Source organism: Monodelphis domestica, chromosome 3 (genome assembly GCF_027887165.1).
Source record: "Monodelphis domestica isolate mMonDom1 chromosome 3, mMonDom1.pri, whole genome shotgun sequence".
NCBI classification, from domain to species: Eukaryota; Metazoa; Chordata; class Mammalia; order Didelphimorphia; family Didelphidae; genus Monodelphis; species Monodelphis domestica.
In genome coordinates, this window is record NC_077229.1 from 62,229,634 (window position 1) to 62,248,080 (window position 18,447).

The window sequence follows — 18,447 nt, forward strand, 5'->3', positions numbered from 1 at the left end:
AAAAAACCAATTAGGGGGCAGTCCCCTTTTGGCATAAGAGTGTACATTCAAAATAAATGTTTAATCAACCTTCAGTTCAATCAACCACACCCAAAGTTTATTCTGGATCTTCTTGATGTAGTGTAGGTTTTTCAGGCATCGTTCTGCAACAGTTCATTCTCTGGATTTTAGGAGTTAGCAAGCTTCTTTCCTTGAAGATCTTTATCAAACAAAAAATTTTAATCTTGGATTTTATGAAAACACAATCCCCCCCTGAAGTGGGTTTTGAGAAATACCCAGTTCAGCTCAGGATGCATGGTTGAGTTATGGGGGTGTATGAGTCAATTATCAAAAGAAGAGAAAAAAACATAAATAAAAACTGGAAAAAAGTTAAACTTTGGGGAGAAAGAAAAAAATCAAAATCATAATCAAAATATCAAATCTATGTATATAAAATTTTGAGTAAAAAAAGAATAAATTCATAATAGGCCCTTGTTTTAGGGTCCAATTAAATTTCTAACAGGCCCTTGTATTAGGGTCCAATTAAAGGAATTTCTATCCCACAACTCTGTAGGACAGAATGCAGTAATATTTCACTTATCCATTTGCAGCCAAGACTATAGGAAGTTGCCATACTATAAGAGAGAAAAAAGGACTAGATTTTTTTTTTTTTGTGATAGGGAAGTATCATTACCTGATCTGATTTACCTTCATTCTCAGGGATAGGGGGAGCCAGGATGATACCCAAACTTCAGTACTTGTCTGTATTTCACAAAGAGTGTGGATACAAGGAAGTCATACGTCTTAACATATGTCAAGTGTCGCAACCTCGAGTCTCACACTAGGTTCAAGTCCTCTTGTATTGGTTTAGAAGTACACCAATCCTACCTGGATTGGTTTCTTTCTTTTTTACCTCTGTGCTCTTTTTGGCACTATTCAGGTTAAGTCTTTACTTCTATGACTGTATAGATGAAGTCTGAGCTCCTTTTTTATCCCATTTCCTAGAATCAGACACAAACATTAATCACAATCCCATAACATTTATCAATAAATGGCAGGTTCCCATAGTCTAAAGCTTTAGGGTATGAATTAATATTATAGCAAGTGTATACATATATATAAATATATATATATATAAATATATATATATATAACTTATATTACTGCAGAATAAAAAAATAATATCGATTATATGTACCTTAAGTACAAAAAATGAGAAGAGGGAAAACATCAAATATTTTAATCAAAAGAAGAGCAATAATAAAAATAAGGAAATAAATTCAGGAATTCAATGTGTTCCCAAAAGCCAGTATCCACTTGTCTATGGATTATTATCTCCAATGCATGTGATATGATACAGTCAATTAGTCTCAATAGAAGATGCTCTCTTTACATGGGTGCTCTCTCCAAAGTGCCACCTAGCTGCTCCAAGTATGTTAGGCAATTGAAAGTTATGCTGACTCAATGACCCATTGCTCTCAGTCCTTCTTGTAAAATAGTATTAGGGGAGGCTTTGTTGAGGGATCTCTGTTGGGAGAGGTGTTACCCAGTTTACAGCTTTCATTTATGTACTATTCACCACATACCCCTATCTGATAAACATCACTATGGAGACAGAATGGGGCAGAACTGAGATGCAATGGCCCATCCTCTTTTGTTTACTTGGACCTATCCAAATTGTCTTTATTTCATTATGAAAGCTACCAATAAAAGCTGGCTCTATCTTGAATCCCTTGCTGACCTCCAGTAATCAACCCATCAATATGTTGCTACTTTGATCTCTTTTTAATAAATTCCTTTTAACTCTCTTTGTACCAAGTTTTGCCTGGTCCATCAGGGCAAAAGCCCCAATGAAGACTTTTCCTTTTAACAATGCAATGACTGAATTTATTGATATGGGATATTTCTTAAAAGCCTGAATGTTTGATAATACATGCATAACCCAGATCAAATTACTTATCATCTCTGGGAAGGGGAAAGGAAGGGAGGGAGGGAGACAGTTTGGATCTTATAACTTCAGAAAACTTAAGTGGAAAATTGTTATTACATGTAATTAGTAAAATAAAATGTTAAAAAATAAAATAAAATAATGGAGAAATTATAAAAACAAGTCTGCTATTGCATGTACAATAATTACTATATATTTTTTGTAAATATATTTTATTTTACCTATTACACAGAAGTTTTCTGAAGTTATATGTTCTAAATTCTCTCCCTCCCTCCCTTTCCTTTCCCCTCCTGGAGATGGTAAACAATTTAATCTTCGTTATACATGTAATATCATGCAAAACATATTTCCATATAGTTCATTTTTGCAAGGGAATAATCTTAAAAAACCAAAACTCCCAAATAAAAACTCAATTATACTAAAGAGAAAAATAGTATAATTGCTATGTGTTGATATAAGAAAAAGGCAGGGGTATTGTTTTCCTGATTTTAATTTCTATCTTTTACTGTACTATCAAATTGATTAAGTATGGTATAATAATCCATAAATGGTGGCAATTCTGGGCATTATTCAATTGCATCAATATTTGTGCATTATTGTGGGCACACATAAGAATTCTCTAGAAAAGAAAGTCAGTAAGGTAATTGAAGGATAGATACTGATTTTGCAGTTGAAAAGCATAGAGGTCTCCCTACACTAGGAGTAGACTTAGACCTTAAGAATAAGGACATTTTAAATATACTGGGCAGAAAGGTGAAAGAATTGGAAAAGTGTACCATTAAGGCTATACTATTTGCCAGAAAAACCTCATGGACAAGTCCACGGAATCGTTGAATCAGTTGTGACTGAATGACTGAACGACAAAAGGCTACTGATGTTAAAATAGACAAGATGACTCAGAAGTTTTTGTAATCCTGCCTAAGAATTTTTATTATGGAGATATACTTGAGGAATTAACAGTAGGATGTAATTCCTAGAAATTGAATTTCAGACTTGTGCATCCTCTGAGGATTAAAAAATTGTGATCTAAGGTGGTATGCCCATAAAAAGACCAAATGCTACAATTAAATCTAGTTCCTTGTGATCCTGGTGTAAAGGAGAGGATTACAAGACAAGTCAAGCATGCAACACAAAGTAAAGTACCTCAGCTGTCAATCAAAAAAGAACATTCCAAATAGAATGTTCCCAGGAAGGGCAGTTGGAGTCAAGCCGGGCTGAATGGGGAAGAAGTTCTGAACAGGACCCCTGTTAGCTTCTGTCCTAGGCTGAGGGACAGGTGTGGCTTTGGAGCTGAGGGGAAAAATTTGTGAATTAACTTTTGGCTGGTGTTTGAGTGTGGTGAAGAAGATATTGGTGTCTCTGAGACTTGAGTTTGAAGGAAGAAGAAAGAAGATTAAACAGTTGTCCTCCCATCCCCCTGACAGACTCTTGTGTCCCAGCTGTGACAGGACTGACATTTCCCAAAATCCTCCTAACCCTCCTTATAGACTAGGGATAACCCCATCCCTCTCACCTCATCTTCCATCCTTGTCCTGTCTTTCCCAATAAACCCCCTTACTTGAGAAAAGAAGAGTAAAGAGTATTTCTCTGAAATCTCATAGTTCCCCTGAGTTACTTAGAAGGTGGCTGACTAAGACTGTGGGTGGGGATAGGGAGGCAGGAGGGAGAGGGTGGAAAATGAGTGGCATTTGAGGGAGGAGGGTAGGAAAAATACTAATCAATTAGTCATCTAGGGAATTGATAGACACCCTCAAGTATTCCTCTAATATCTCTCTATTACAACTTAGGCACCTTGAGGTTTCCCCTAATATCTCTCTAGTCATTCCAGTGTATCCATTTATTACAATTGACACACCAGTATCTTTTTTACTACACTGGGCAAGTCACTTGACCCCCATTGCCTAGCCCTTACCACTCTTCTACCTTGGAACCAATACCCAGTATTGATTCTAAGATGGAAGGTAAGGGGTTAAAAAATAAAATAAAATAAAATAAACTTATTTCCTCTATGAGTAAGGTAGAAACCATACCTCCTTCGTTGGATATTATAGACCCCAAATTGACATTTTCTCAAGCTAGGAACCTTGTCCTCCCAGAAAACAATCTTGAGTTCAACAAACAAGATTGTGCCTGGGAAACTGGAAGGTCCCTGACCTGAAGTAGCACATCTCACAGATATTGAAAGGGACAAAACTGCAAAGGCAGTGGATGACCTCAGAGAGTGTTGGGCAAGGAGTCAGGAAAATTAGTTCAAATCTGGCCTTAGGTACTAGCTATGGTACCCCAGGCAAGTCATTTAACCCTGTTGGCCTCAGTTTCCTCATCTGTAAAATGAGCTGGAGAACAAAATGGCAAAGCACTCTAGTATTTTTGCCAAGAAAACCCCAAATGGGGTCATGAAGAGTCAGCTATGACTGAAATGACTGATCAATAACAAACTTCAGAGAGGGAAGGCCAAATATTAACTAACATGAATATATACAAGTTATAGTTGAAGCACTTGAGTTCATGCTAATTTTGTGTCTAATATTATACAGTACAAAGGAAAAAAGCCTATTCAATTGCTCCTTGGGATGGAGCAATGTGTGTAGGGATAGATAGACCACAGGGATCCTGAGAATGGAGGAAAAATTCTACTGAGAGAATATTACAGGGCTTGGCACAAGACCTTTGTGCATCTAATATTATCAAAGCTACACACACACCTAAACCATTGCCAATGATGTCCAAGCTGAGAAAGGTATTTCTGAGCTTCAAGGATTAGTATAATCTGCAGGGCTCAGCCTCAAGAGACCCCTGACCTTCTCAGTGAGCCACAGGAGCAAAGCAGGATGACACCACCATCAGGAGCAAACTGTGGTCCCAGAACCTGAGGTCATCAGGTAAGAGATAGAGAAGTGCACAACTTATTCTCCTTGGAGAGGCAGCAGATAAAGGTGATGGAGGGCACAAAAGCCTGACATGAGAATATGATCAGAGGAACAGTTCCATCTCCTGTTATAATTATGGCTTAGATGACCATACTTCTGTTGTACGAAAAGCAAAGAGAATTGGTCATGAAAAAGTTAAATTTTCTGATCCAGCTTTAAGAAATGTTACAATAAAATTATTTCAAGAGACTTGTTTTGGTTAAGAAATATCAGTTTATTGGTTAGGCCAGCATCATAACCAATAAAGTGATATGTAGGTCTCCAGATCCTTCTTCTTTTTTTTTTAGCCTTTTATTTATTTTTTAATTTTCTTTTTTTATTTGAATTAATTTATTTAGTCAACTTAGAACATTATTCCTTGGTTACAATAATCATATTATTTCCCCCCTTCCCCTTCACCCACCCTTCCCACAGCTGACACACAATTTCATTACATATTACTTGTGTCCTAGATCAGAACCTATTTCATTATTGTTGGTATTTACATTAGGATTCATTTAGAGTCTACATCCCCAGCCATTTCTCTTAGACCCATATATTCAAGCAGTTGTTTTTCTTCGGTGTTTCTACTCCCACAGTTTTTCCTCTGAATGTGGATAGTGGTTTTTCTCATAGATTCCTCCCACTTGGTCAGGGTCACTGCATTGCCACTAATGGGGGAGTCCATTACATTTGATTGTACCACAGTGTATCAGTCTCTGTGTATAATGTTCTCCTGGTTCTGCTCCTCTCACTCTGCATCAATTCCTGGAGGTTGTTCCAGTTCACATGGAATTCCTCCAGTTCATTTTTCCATTGAGCACAATAGTATTTCATCACCAACATATGCCACAATTTGTTCAGCCATTCCCCATTGGAAGGGCATCCCCTCATTTTCCAATTTTTGGCCACCACAAAGAGTGTAGCTATGAATATTCTTGTACAAGTCTTTTTCTTTATTATCTCTCTGGGGTACAAACCCAGCAGTGCTATGGCTGGATCAAAGGGCAGACAGTCTTTTAGCACCCTTTGGGCATAGTTCCAAATTGCCCTCCTCTCCATGTCCTTCTTGAATGACTAGGAACCCTGATGCTTGGTCAGGTGGTTTAATAAATAGTTTTTAGGAGCCCATTATTCAGCTCCCAAAGACATTTTTAATTGGTGATAGCCATTTATGAAGGGGTCCATCAACTATCTACTTCTCTCTATCCCCACAGGTAGATAGGTCACCTACGCAAGAAAAGAACTCTTTCCCCCTTTATTTAATAACCAAATTCTGTCAAAAAAAAGAAGAAGGAAGGAAGCCATTCTTTGGGATACCTAAGGACAAAGAAAATGCAAAAATCAATAGCCTATAATGGAACCTCTGGATCTCCAGACCTCACACACACTGCAATTTCCCCAAATATGCAGGAATTCATTTAGGGCCTTTCTACTCTAAAGCCCTGCTTGATATGAGAATTAATAGAGTAGAGGAAGGGGGCAGCTGGGTAGCTCAGTGGATTGAGAACCAGGCCTAGAGACAGGAAGTCCTAGGTTCAAATCTGGCCTCAGCCACTTCCTAGCTGTGTGACCCTGGGCAAGTCACTTGACCCCCATTGCCTAGCCCTTACCACTCTTCTGCCTTGGAGCCAATACATAGTATTGACTCTAAGATGGAAGGTAAGGGTTTAAAAAAAAAATAGAGTAGAGGAAAAATAAGTGCCCACAGAAACTAAAGCAGGGCGAGGGAAAGAGGTCAGCCTGGGCCCCAAGGTCAGTCAATGATCTCATCATTAATTCCTTATGGATTTATCCCACCTGTACTCATAGAATCTTATGAAGAGGTGATGGTCAAAATTGAGAATGTGGACTATGATGCTGTCGTAGAGAGTGAATCTCGAGTTGCCATCTTTTTCCAATCTTTTTATGACAAATATTTGGGTAAATTTTAGAGCCTATGACAGGACTTGGACTTAATGTATGTATCTGATATACATCGGGTGAGCTTGCAGTTTCCTAAGGAAATTATTGACATCAACAGACAAATGAGCACTGAGGCTCTTGTATGTCCAGATTCTCCAATACTCACTACAGTGTTGGCACAAACCGAAACTAATCCTACTCTTTTCTAGCATTCCGAATACTGCTACTACAAGAAATAATATGGGACTTGGACCATCCATACACATTGGACAGAGGCTTACAAGAAGAAGAGGCACAGGGTCTTAGTGAACACCACAGGAGCCCCAACTTCTTTTCTTAAATGAATGCCTGCCATTTTCCCAAGTGGAGCAAAGTTTCACGACAGTTCACCCATCCATGCTCGTTTTTATTATGAGAAGCACCAGCACGTGTCACCACGTTGTTCTGCGTCAAACACCGGCACTTGCACCAGTCCCTGTCTGGGTTCTCATCTCCTGTAAGTTCTGTCCTGTCAGAGTAATGCCTCTCTCACTTCATTAATGCTAATAAATCATTAATAATGACCCCAAAGTACAAAAGCAGTGATGTCAGCACCTCCAACAAGCCCAAGAAAAGTAGCAAAGTGTCTAGGTGTGTTTGTATAAGATACGCTTAACAAGCAATGTGGTCAAGGGCAGTAAGGTGACTCAGTGGAAAAAGCTAGCCCTAGGGCAAGGAGTCCTGGGTTCAAATATGACTCCAGAATTTCCTAGCTGTGTGACCCTAGGCAAGTCATTTAACCCCAATTGCCTGGCCCTTCTGCCCTGAAACTGATACTTAGCATTGTTTCTAAGACAGAAGGTAACTGTTAAAAAAATAGGGGTGGATGGGGGGTGAGGGGTTTGACCCTATGTGTGACTTCCAACCAATTTTGCAAGGAGTCTCAGAATGCATTGGAGATGCAAAAGAAGATCCTACTTTATACAGAATTTACAGATTGCCACAGAGAATTGCTTTCTGCTTCTCTATATTTGTCTCTCTTCATTTTCTCTTTAAAATTAATTTCAAATTTATTTTTATTTTTTAAATTAATTAATGATTAAATTAATCAATGATAATTAATAATTATTCCAATAATTGATTATAATAATTAATTACTGTGATTAATTAAAAAATTTGCTACATTAAATGCAAGGCAACTCATTTCGATTTATCAGTTCTTTCTCTGGAGGTAGCCAAACACAAGCCATTCTTCAAACAGTATTTTTATTGCTGCATAAAAATTGCTGTATAAAATTTCACTCTTCAGAACTTCCTATTGGTCTTTCCATGCTTTTAAAAATTAACCTGCTTGTCATTTCTCATGGATTCCATCACAATCATATGCCCCAACTTGTTCAGTCATTACCTAATTGAAGGGTATCCTCTCACTCTCTAGTTCTTTGTCACCACAAAAAGAGCCACTATAAATGTTTTAGAACATGTTGGCTCTTTTCCTTTTTTGCCTGACCACTATTAGGAAAGAAGCCTAGTAAGTGGTACTGCTGGGTCCAAAGGTTTGCATAGTTTTATAACTCTTTGGGAGGAGCCCCAACTTTGTATCCTCAGAACTAGATCTTTAGATTGATCCCTAAGAGTGGAAGATCAGGGGAAAGGATCCCCTTGTACAAAAACCATCTATAGCAGCTATTTTTGTACTTTTTGTAACTAGAAACTGAGAGGATATCCATCAGTTGGTGACTGGCTGAATAAGTTGTGGTATGTAACTATAATGGAATATTATTGTGTCATAAGAAATGACAAACCAGATGATCACCAAAAAACCTAGAAAGACATGAACTGATGCATAGTGAAGTGAGCAGAACCCAGAGAATACGGTACACAGTAACAACAATATCGTGCGTAGATCAACTGTGGATGATTTAATTATTATCAGCAACACAAGGATCAAGGACAGCTCCAACGATCTCCCGATAAAAAAGGCTATCCACTGCTATAGCCTGTAAGTTTTCTTTTTCTTACACAAATATTGTCTCATTTGATCCTCACAACAACTCTGGGAAGTAGGTGCTACTACTATTCCATTTTACAGATGAGGAAACTGAAGCAAACAGAAGTTAGGTGACTTGCCCAGGGTCATAGAACCAGTAGGTACCTGAGGCTGGATTTGAACTCAGCCCTTCTTGACTTTAGATCCAGCACTCTAACCACTTGCCCAGCTTATCTAATTAACTGCTTAATAAACTACTGAGAGGTAGAGTATTTATTGGTAAGACTTTCCCTGCCCTTTCCCCACTGCATACATTCTCTTAATTTTTTAAATCCTTATCTTCTGTCTTAGTGTCAATTCTAAGACAGAAGAGCTGCAAGGGCTAGGCAATTGAGGTTAAGTGACTTGCTCAGGTTCTCACAGAGAGGTAATATCTGAGGCCACATTTGAACCCAGGTCCTCCCGACTTTAGGTCTGACTTTCTATCCTCTGTGCATCCTAGCTGCCCTAAATTTTTTCCTTTTGAAGTCACTGAGATACCCAGGGAATAGTTCAGTGAAGACAAGTGGGGGAGGTAGAGGTACTTTGGAGCATTAATTACCAAAGCAATGGAGCAGCTAAGAGTTTAATATCGCTAAGATCATAGATTTCATGTTGGAAGAGAGACTCAGAGGCCATCTCATCTAACTCCCTCATTTTTTACAAATGAGGAAATTGAGGACCAGTGAGGAAGTGATGTAGGCAAGGTGAAATTAGGGTCTTGTCCAAAGAACTGACAGCTCAGACTGACTCCATGCTGAGGGAATAAGCTTTGTTATAAGAGAATATTTTAACAGAGTGGTCATAGATAGCTAGCTAGTATAGTGAGATAACAGAGCTAATAAAAGAAGTAAGTAGGTAAGAGGTAAGAAAGGTAAAATAGGGGTTCTGATCTTGATTAGTTACTAAGGAAGGGGTCATTTGTTTGGGTGGTTGCCACCCTGTCATTTCCAAGGAACTGATGTCACTTTACCCATGATTCCACTCTGTAGAACAAGCTGTAATGTAAATGACATGCTAATGATATGTTAAATACCACAAAGCAACTTTTAGTTGCTTTTTCTGTGCAGAGTCGAAGGAAGGAGGTGAGTGTGGAAATTGAGCATTGTTTGAACCTAGTCCTGTGCGATTTGGGAACTGCAGGACCCCCAACCAAGGACCTAGATTATGTATATGAATTTCTCATAATTGTAAATGAAAACAACCCACATGTCTTGTCTGAAAGGTAGCCCCAAACTAATCGAATAATTATTGCTTCCATGTTCTTTGGGTTGTTTACAGCTACTTGGCAGGGTTGGTGGGACATTTTAGCATAAGCATCAGAGGTAAGGCTCAAACCGAGGCTGCAAATCCCAGGTATAATTCTTTACCCTTCTTTACTCTTATGCAGTTTGAGTGTGTTTTCCTTTGGGGTCAAAGGAAGTTGGGAAGGAAGTAAGAATCGAAATGGGAAATGCTGGATTTAGCTATCTTCTGGAAACATTCCCAGAACCTTAGCTCTGGATAAGAACAAACAATAACAAAAATAATAATAACTAAAGTGTATAAAGTGCAAGAATGAACAATAATGAAAATAATAACTAAAGTATATAAAGTGCAAGAATGAACAATAATGAAAATAATAACTAAAGTGTATAAAGTGCAAGAATGAACAATAACAAAAATAATAATAACTAAAGTGTATAAAGTACAAGAACAAACAATAACAAAAATAATAATAACTAAAGTGTATAAAGTACAAGAACAAACAATAACAAAAATAATAATAACTAAAGTGTATAAAGTGCAAGAATGAACAATAATGAAAATAAAATAACTAAAGTATATAAAGTGCAAGAACAAACAATAATGAAAATAATAACTAAACTGTATAAAGTGCTTTACTCATTGGAGTATTATCACCATTTTACAGATGAATATATAGCAGCTGAGAGAGGGGAGAGAGGGAGCACATATTTATTAAGCATCTGCTATATCTCAGACTCTGTGCTAAGAACTTTGAAAATATTATCTCATTTGACCCTCATAACATGGAAAGGTAGGTGCTATTCTTATCCCCATTTTAAGTTAAGGGAAATGAGGCTAATATAGTATAAGTGACTTGCCCAGGGTCACATAGCCAATAAGTATCTGAGCCAGGATTAGCCAGGTCTTTCTGACTCCAAATCCAGTACTTAGCCACTAATGGCATCTAGCTATAAACAAGTCAATCTGAGGCCAACTTACTAACTATTGTATATGAATGTTTTCATATTTCAGCTTCCACATGGAGCCTGGAGGTGCCTGGGCCATGGCCCTAAGAGGCATAGATCCACTAGGGCTCCTGAATGTGACTGCCCACTGATCTATCCTTCTTCATGGAGGGAAACTATGTGGGCTGCCAGAAACACTAGCATCAGTACTTTCCAAGTAAAGGGTACCTACTGTCTACACTGAGGCATGGTGGGATTGCAACCTTGTCCATAGAGAGAATACCTGCTCCAAAGAAATCCAAGATTTTGGGAAGATAGTCTGATCTTGGATTGAATTATGATGGAAGAATGTCAGTCTGATGCACATCCTGGGGAAGGTTGAGGGGAAGGGAGATGGCTCCAACAAGCAGTGGATGGGTCCATCATAAAGTAAGCCTCCAAAAAATATGTGTGTACATGAGGGTACATGGATAACATCACACTATTTATTGAAAGAGAATATGCAGTCTTATTCTAGGTTTTACTTCATTTTATTATCAACCTGCCACAAGGAGGAGCAGTACGTTTCTTCTTCATCTCAGAGAGTATGGATGGGAGCAGCTAGAGGAAGAGGCTCAATCTTCTAACTAAAGTTCTTTGAGTTTGTTTCTGGTTTTGTATCACCAATACCCAACACATTGCCCTGTATTTCTTTGGTGCTTAATAAATGCTCATTGAATTAAATGTTAGTTTCAAATGCCCTAGAAATCTTTGAATTTTTTCCACCAAAGAATTTTGATCATATACAAAAATAGGCACTCGTAATACGCTAGCACACCATCTTGCATTTAAAAATAAATACCAGAGGTTTCACAGAAGAAGGAAAAAAGAATGAGAATACACATGAAACTGGAAAGCGCTAGATCATTAAAGGGAAGTGAGACCTCTTGGGCAGGGATGGGTGGCCACAGATATCCTGTAGTGCCCGGAATTCAGATCTCAGAGGAGAAAACAAGCCCTGAGATAGAGAATTGAGAATCAAATACTTAAGGTAGAGCAGAAACCATGGGAATAAATTTAGGAGATAGTGTAGGGGGAAGAGTTGATACTGGAGATCTCAGGGAACTTTAGCTTTCATGCTAGGAAATGAACCAAATTCACAAAAGGATAAACTGAGACACAAGAGTTAGTGAGACCAGCACTGTTTGGATGCACACCCAGGAGTTAGGGTTATCAGCCTCCGTCACCCTAATGCCTCTACTCTTCCTTCTTGCCTATAATGCAGACAGCCCCCCACCCAAAGCTCTAGAGTTCTTCAGAGCTCAGTCCAGGGGCAAGTTGCTCCCTCAAAGACTGAGAAATTCATGCTGCAGAGTGCTTCAAGAATCAGTTCATAGTAGACCCCATTTCCAACACTATTGGGTTCTCCTTCAATCCAGAAACTATGGATACTTACCCCTTCAGTAAGCAGCCTTCCCCAACACCAGAGCAAGCACTCAGCCTTAACAGCTAGTCCTTTCATCCCCTCCCAGTTTCCCAGTCCCCCCACACACACGTATGGTGTGCCTCAGGTGAGGCACCAAATTGGTGTTTCCTTTCTTCTCCACTTAAAATTATTCTGCAAGTTTACACACACAAAATTCATTCCAACATCCATGAAGGCCGCTGAAGCAGACACTATGGAGCAATTAGACCATGGCCATCACCAGTTTTCCAGACTTTTGTCTTGCCACTAGACTTTAATGATTCTGGAAGAGAGAGTGAGGCTGATGACTTTGTGTAACTCTGTCTCACTTAAATTTAATTCATGCACATGTCATCACTCCATGATGTCATTGGTCCTCTTTGAAAATGAAGGACAAACAACAATATGTCCAAAGGACAAAAATGAAGTAATCTCTGACTTTGAAGATTCTGTATTCTATTGGGGGGGGGGGGGTGGAGTAACATATTTACACATAAATATATACAAGGTAAATAAATACAAAGTGATTTCAGTGGAAGGGGAGAGGAAGGCATTGGAAGCTTCCTTGATCAGGAAAGGCTTCATGGAGAAAGTGGAGAGTGAGCTAAGCCTTTAGGGAAGCTGAGAATTCCAAGACAGAAATAAAGATAGTACTAGAAATAAGGAAATTGAGAAGATAGAAAGGAAGAAAGAGAGAGAGAGAGAGAGAGAGAGAGAGAGAGAGAGAGAGAGAGAGAGAGAGAGAAAGAGAGAGAGAGAGAGAGAGAGAAAGAAAGAAAGAAAGAAAGAAAGAAAGAAAGAAAGAAAGAAAGAAAGAAAGAAAGAAAGAAAGAAAGAAAGAAAGAAAGAAAGAAAGAAAGAAAGAAAGAAAGAAAGAAAGAAAGAAAGAAAGGAAGGAAGGAAGGAAGGAAGGAAGGAAGGAAGGAAGGAAGGAAGGAAGGAAGAAAGAAAGAAAGAAAGAAAGAAAGAAAGAAAGAAAGAAAGAAAGAAAGAAAGAAAGAAAGAAAGAAAGAAAGAAAGAAAGAAAGAAAGAAAGAAAGAAAGAAAGAAAAGAAAGAAAGAAAGAAAGAAAGAAAGAAAGAAAGAAAGAAAGAAAGGAAGGAAGGAAGGAAGGAAGGAAGGAAGAAAGGAAGGAAGGAAGGAAGGAAGGAAGGGGAAGGAAGGAAGGAAGGAAGGAAGTAAAAGGAAGGAAAGGAAAGGAAAGGAAAGGAAAGGAAAGGAAAGGAAAGGAAAGGAAAGGAAAGGAAAGGAAAGGAAAGGAAAGGAAAGGAAAGGAAAGGAAAGGAAAGGAAAGGAAAGGAAAAAAGAGGAGCACTTCTATCTTCTCTGAGACATTGTTTACTCCTGGCTGCTATGTCATAAGGTCCACCCACTTAACAGAGGTACTAAAAAACTGGTACTTGTCAACCAATTGTTTCAGAACAGCTTTTTCTAGCCAAGTCAGTGCTTTCATCTACCTCTCTTTATGCTCTTCCAGTGTCTTCCAAAGACATAAGACGTTATCAGTTACAGTAACACTTCCATGTAGTGCATGTCTCCAACTGCTTTTTCCATTAGTAGCTGTGAAGTAGAAAGCACTCCTTAGATGCCTTGGAGCCTATTTTAAAACTTGTCAAATCCAGCTGGGTAGATAAAAGCTCCTTTCTCTTTGTTTTCCTCTGTAATAGGACTTTTATAGTATCTATCATATAAATCCAATCCAACACTGAGAACCACTGGATGCCTAGCAGTCTGGGGCATCTTGAACTCTTGGCATAGTATATTGGTCCACTTTAACCATCTTATCCAAAGTCTGGCAGTTTGCACACATTCCTATTTTCCCCATTCTTCTTCCTTGCACATGGACTGCTAAAATCTAGAATGATCCCATGGAACAGAGGGTCAGAGGAATCTCATCACAGGCAGAGGAACCTTCCTAGAGATCTCTTCAGATGATCAGGAGCCAGTGAGATAGATTTTGTAAGTTGGTCCTCAGGCATATTTCATACCCAACTTGATTTAGGGGCAGATCTGGAGCTAGAAACAAGGCCACTTGAGTGCCAGACCAGGCTCTTGTCCCAGTGATGGCTCACAGACTTCACAGAAACAAAGAGGAAAGGATTATCTTTTTTATCACATCAGTTAGTTTCTCTGATTCCTTTGGTGCTACGTGGGCACCTCCATGTTTTCACAATCTACCACAGACACTAGCTGCATGAACGTGGACAAGCCACTTAACTTATCTATCTTGGTGTCCTCATCTGTTAATTGGGAATAATAATAACATCTACCTCCAAGGGTCATTGTTAGGACCAAATGAATTATTTGTAAATTTGTTTGCTTTTTGCACACCCATTTCCACAAATTAGATTGAGTCAGGGAGATGTAAAATCCATAACTTCTTCCTGGAAAGTGGAACTAAGCACTCAGCAATGACTCACAAACTTCATAGAAACAGCCTCACTGACTTCCCTGAATCCTTCAGTGCTGAGTGGACACCTCCATGTTTTCACAATGTCCTCTGGGGTCAGGGAAGCAGAAAGGTAGTTCTCTGCTCCCTATCACTACAGTCCCTACTTGTTGCCTCTCAATTTCTTCAGACTAGTTGAAGCTTTGAGATGAACCTCTCCATCTAGGAAGATGGGGGATAGGAAAGTTCAGTTTGGGGCAGAGACATTGGAAAAATAAGGAGAGAAAGGAATAACTGATGGATCCTTGGATGGCAATGGGGTGTAAGGAGAAAGGAGGTAAAGAGGGCTTATCCAAAAGCATTCAGGCTTTTCTTTAGCCTGAGAGGCAGAAATAGGAATAATGGGAAGGAATTATGGGAAGGGGGATTTCATCTTAAGAAACAATCAGGAGGGAGGAGGTTGGATTCACAATTCATTGGCCTAGCTATGAGTCAAGGTGGGGCAGGCTGGACCATGCACAAATAGGCTCATGATCATCCTGTTCAGACCAGACAGAAAAAAAAAAAGATCAAGACCTCGAGGATCAGGGAGAGAATATATTGCTAACTATACAGTACCCTCACCTGACATCAATATGTGAGAGTTTGAAGGGACTTTAGAAATCTAGTCAAGTTCTTTCCCTTCTCTCAGAGATTACCACCCTCACCTGTAGACAACACTAGGGTATGATCTCTGGGATGGACAATACTAAGAGATACCACATTATTGGGATATTGTGGGAAGTCATCAAGCCCATGCAGTCTGACATGGTCATGTGTGAGTTCCAGAGTTGCAAAGCAATTTTCTGGAAAAATAAGGCACCCATGGAACCCCCTCTTTCTGACTTCTTTCTCTAACGTCCCTTACTAATGGAATTGTTATGATTATTGTTCTCTCCCCACTACAGGAGAAATAATATGAGAGCAAATACATATAGGGTTAACACACATATATCCCACCTTAATCCCCCCAGATTATTACCCTAAAAGATTACATTTACAGAATTAAAACCTGAAAATTTTTTTCTTTGTTTGAATTAATTATTTAGTCAATTTAGAACATTATTCCTTGGTTTCAAGAATCACATTATTTCCCTCCCTCCCTCCCCCCACCCTTCCCACAGCTGACACGCAATTTCATTGGGTATTACATGTATCCTTGATTAGAACCTATTTCCATGTTGTTGGTGTTTGCATTAGGATATTCATAGAATCTACATCCCCAGCCATATCCCCTCAACCCATGTAATCCAGCCGTTGTTTTTCTTTGGTGTTTCTACTCCCACAGTTTTTCCTCTGAATGTGGATAGTGTTCTTTTTCGTAGATTCCTCCAAGTTGTTCAGGATCACTGCATTACCACCAATGGAGAAGTCCATTACATTCGATTTTATCACAGTGTATCCATCTCTGTGTATAATGTTCTCCTGGTTCTGCTCCTTTCTCTTTGCATCAATTCCTGGAGGTTGTTCCAGTTCACATGGAAATTCTCCAGTTCATTATTCCTTTGAGCACAATAGTATTCCATAACCAACATATTGTGAATTTCAAAACTACTCAACCCTATTCAGACCATTCTTTAGAAGATGGGATTTAGCTATTTCCTGATCAATAACAATAGAGATACTTGGAATAACAAAATCAGGTCTTGGAAACTACAATCTCCACCCTACTCAGGGTAACAAGATCAGGAAGGGCTGCAGCAAAACTCAAGATTTAATTATTTGAGAATATGGCCTTCAACAGACATGTGCAAAAAGGACAGACCTCTGGGCGGTCCTAGGTCAAGCTAGAGCCACCATTGGCACATGTGAGAGACAGGAAGTGAGGTAGAGGACAGCTCAGGAGTTCTGAGGACTTCCTGTGTTGGAGCCTGGTGCTTGGAGTAGAGGAGCTCACAGACTGTTTCTCCATTTTGGTCATATGAGTGATAGGGACTGATCTCTTTTTTTTTGCCTCGGCTATCCAAGGCCTTGGGCCTTTGGCTCAGCCTAAGCAGAGTGGGTATTTAAGCCCTATTTCCTTCTCTCTCTCTCTCTCTCTCTCTCTCTCTCTCTCTCTCTCTCTCTCTAATACTTTTCTTCCTCCTGTTTGTAATTAAAACACCATAAAAAGGTTGACCACTGACTTGAGTTTTGATTTAGGAATTACATAGCTGAATTCCTTGGCAACCTTAAATTAATATATATCAGTCTTTTAAAGTGATTTCCATATCACAATATACCACAATTTGTTCAGCCATTCCCCAATCGAAGGGCATCCCCCCATTTTCCAATTTTTTTGCCACCACAAAGAGCCCAGCTATGAATATTCTTGTACAAGTCTTTTTCCTTATTATCTCTTTGGGGTACAAGCCCAGCAGTGCTATGGCTGGATCAAAGGGCAGACAGTCTTTTATCGCCCTTTGGGCATAGTTCCAAATTGCCCTCCAGAATGGTTGGATCAATTCACAACTCCACCAGCAATGCATTAATGTCCCGACTTTGCCACATCCCCTCCAGCATTCATTACTTTCCTTTGCTGTCATGTTAGCCAAATCTGCTAGGTGTGAGGTACTTTCTCAGAGTTGTTTTGATTTGCATCTCTCTGATTATAAGAGATTTAGAACACTTTTTCATGTGCTTATTAATGGTTTTTATTTCTTTGACTGAGAATTGCCTATTCATGTCCCTAGCCCATTTATCAATTGGAGAATGGCTTGATTTTTTGTCCAGTTGAAAACCTAAAGATTATTACCCATTACTCCCCTCCTTTCCCTCTCCACAGAGTTACATTCACTCCCATTACAAGCCAGGCAAGCCAAGAACATCAATCACTTTCAAGCCCAGGTTTATAAGACACACTCCACTGATTTGTTACATAACAACCAAGCAACCTTGTGTATAATTATTATTATTTTAAATTGCAAAGTTTACATTCCTTTTGAGAGTAATTTTAGGTTAAGAAACATGATAGCTCTCCCAATCCAGAAAGTTAACTGTTTGGAGAAGACACCATGAAGATGCCTCTACAGACCACAAGCTACACTAGAAGATCCAGAGTAAATTTTGGGATGTGGTAATTTGAACTGTACGGGGTTTAAATGCATTTGTTTTGTATGTATAATCTTATGTCGAAGGAGTCTGCCCCCTAACTGGCTTTTTGTCAATGTGCCTAGCAATCATTGGTTTTGTTCTCTTTTCCTCTTATCCTCAAATTATTGTAATTTCAAAGTTGGTATGTTTACAATGTATAAATGGAGATTTCAAACCTTTGGCCTTCATTCCCCAGAAGTCCTAGTAGTTCCCCAAATTCCCTATAATCTCTCCTGCATCTCCACATTGGTGAGATCATGTTATTGGTATTTAACGCCTCTGACTAGCTCTGTTCTTGCATGATGTGGCATCAGCAGTGATGGTGGTAAGGCAGGGAAAATTTGAAAATGGCTAACCAGCCATGGGCATATGGTTTTCATTTTGTATCCTCTTTATTCCTTGATTTCTAATGATCCTTAATAAATCTCAAAAAATATAATATTTTTTATTATTAGAGATATAATTTAATTTTTACACTTTCCAGGTGTCTGAATCAAGCACAAGAAATATACAACTTGGAAATTGAGGAAAATCCTAATTCTAGTCTGTCTTAAATTTTCCT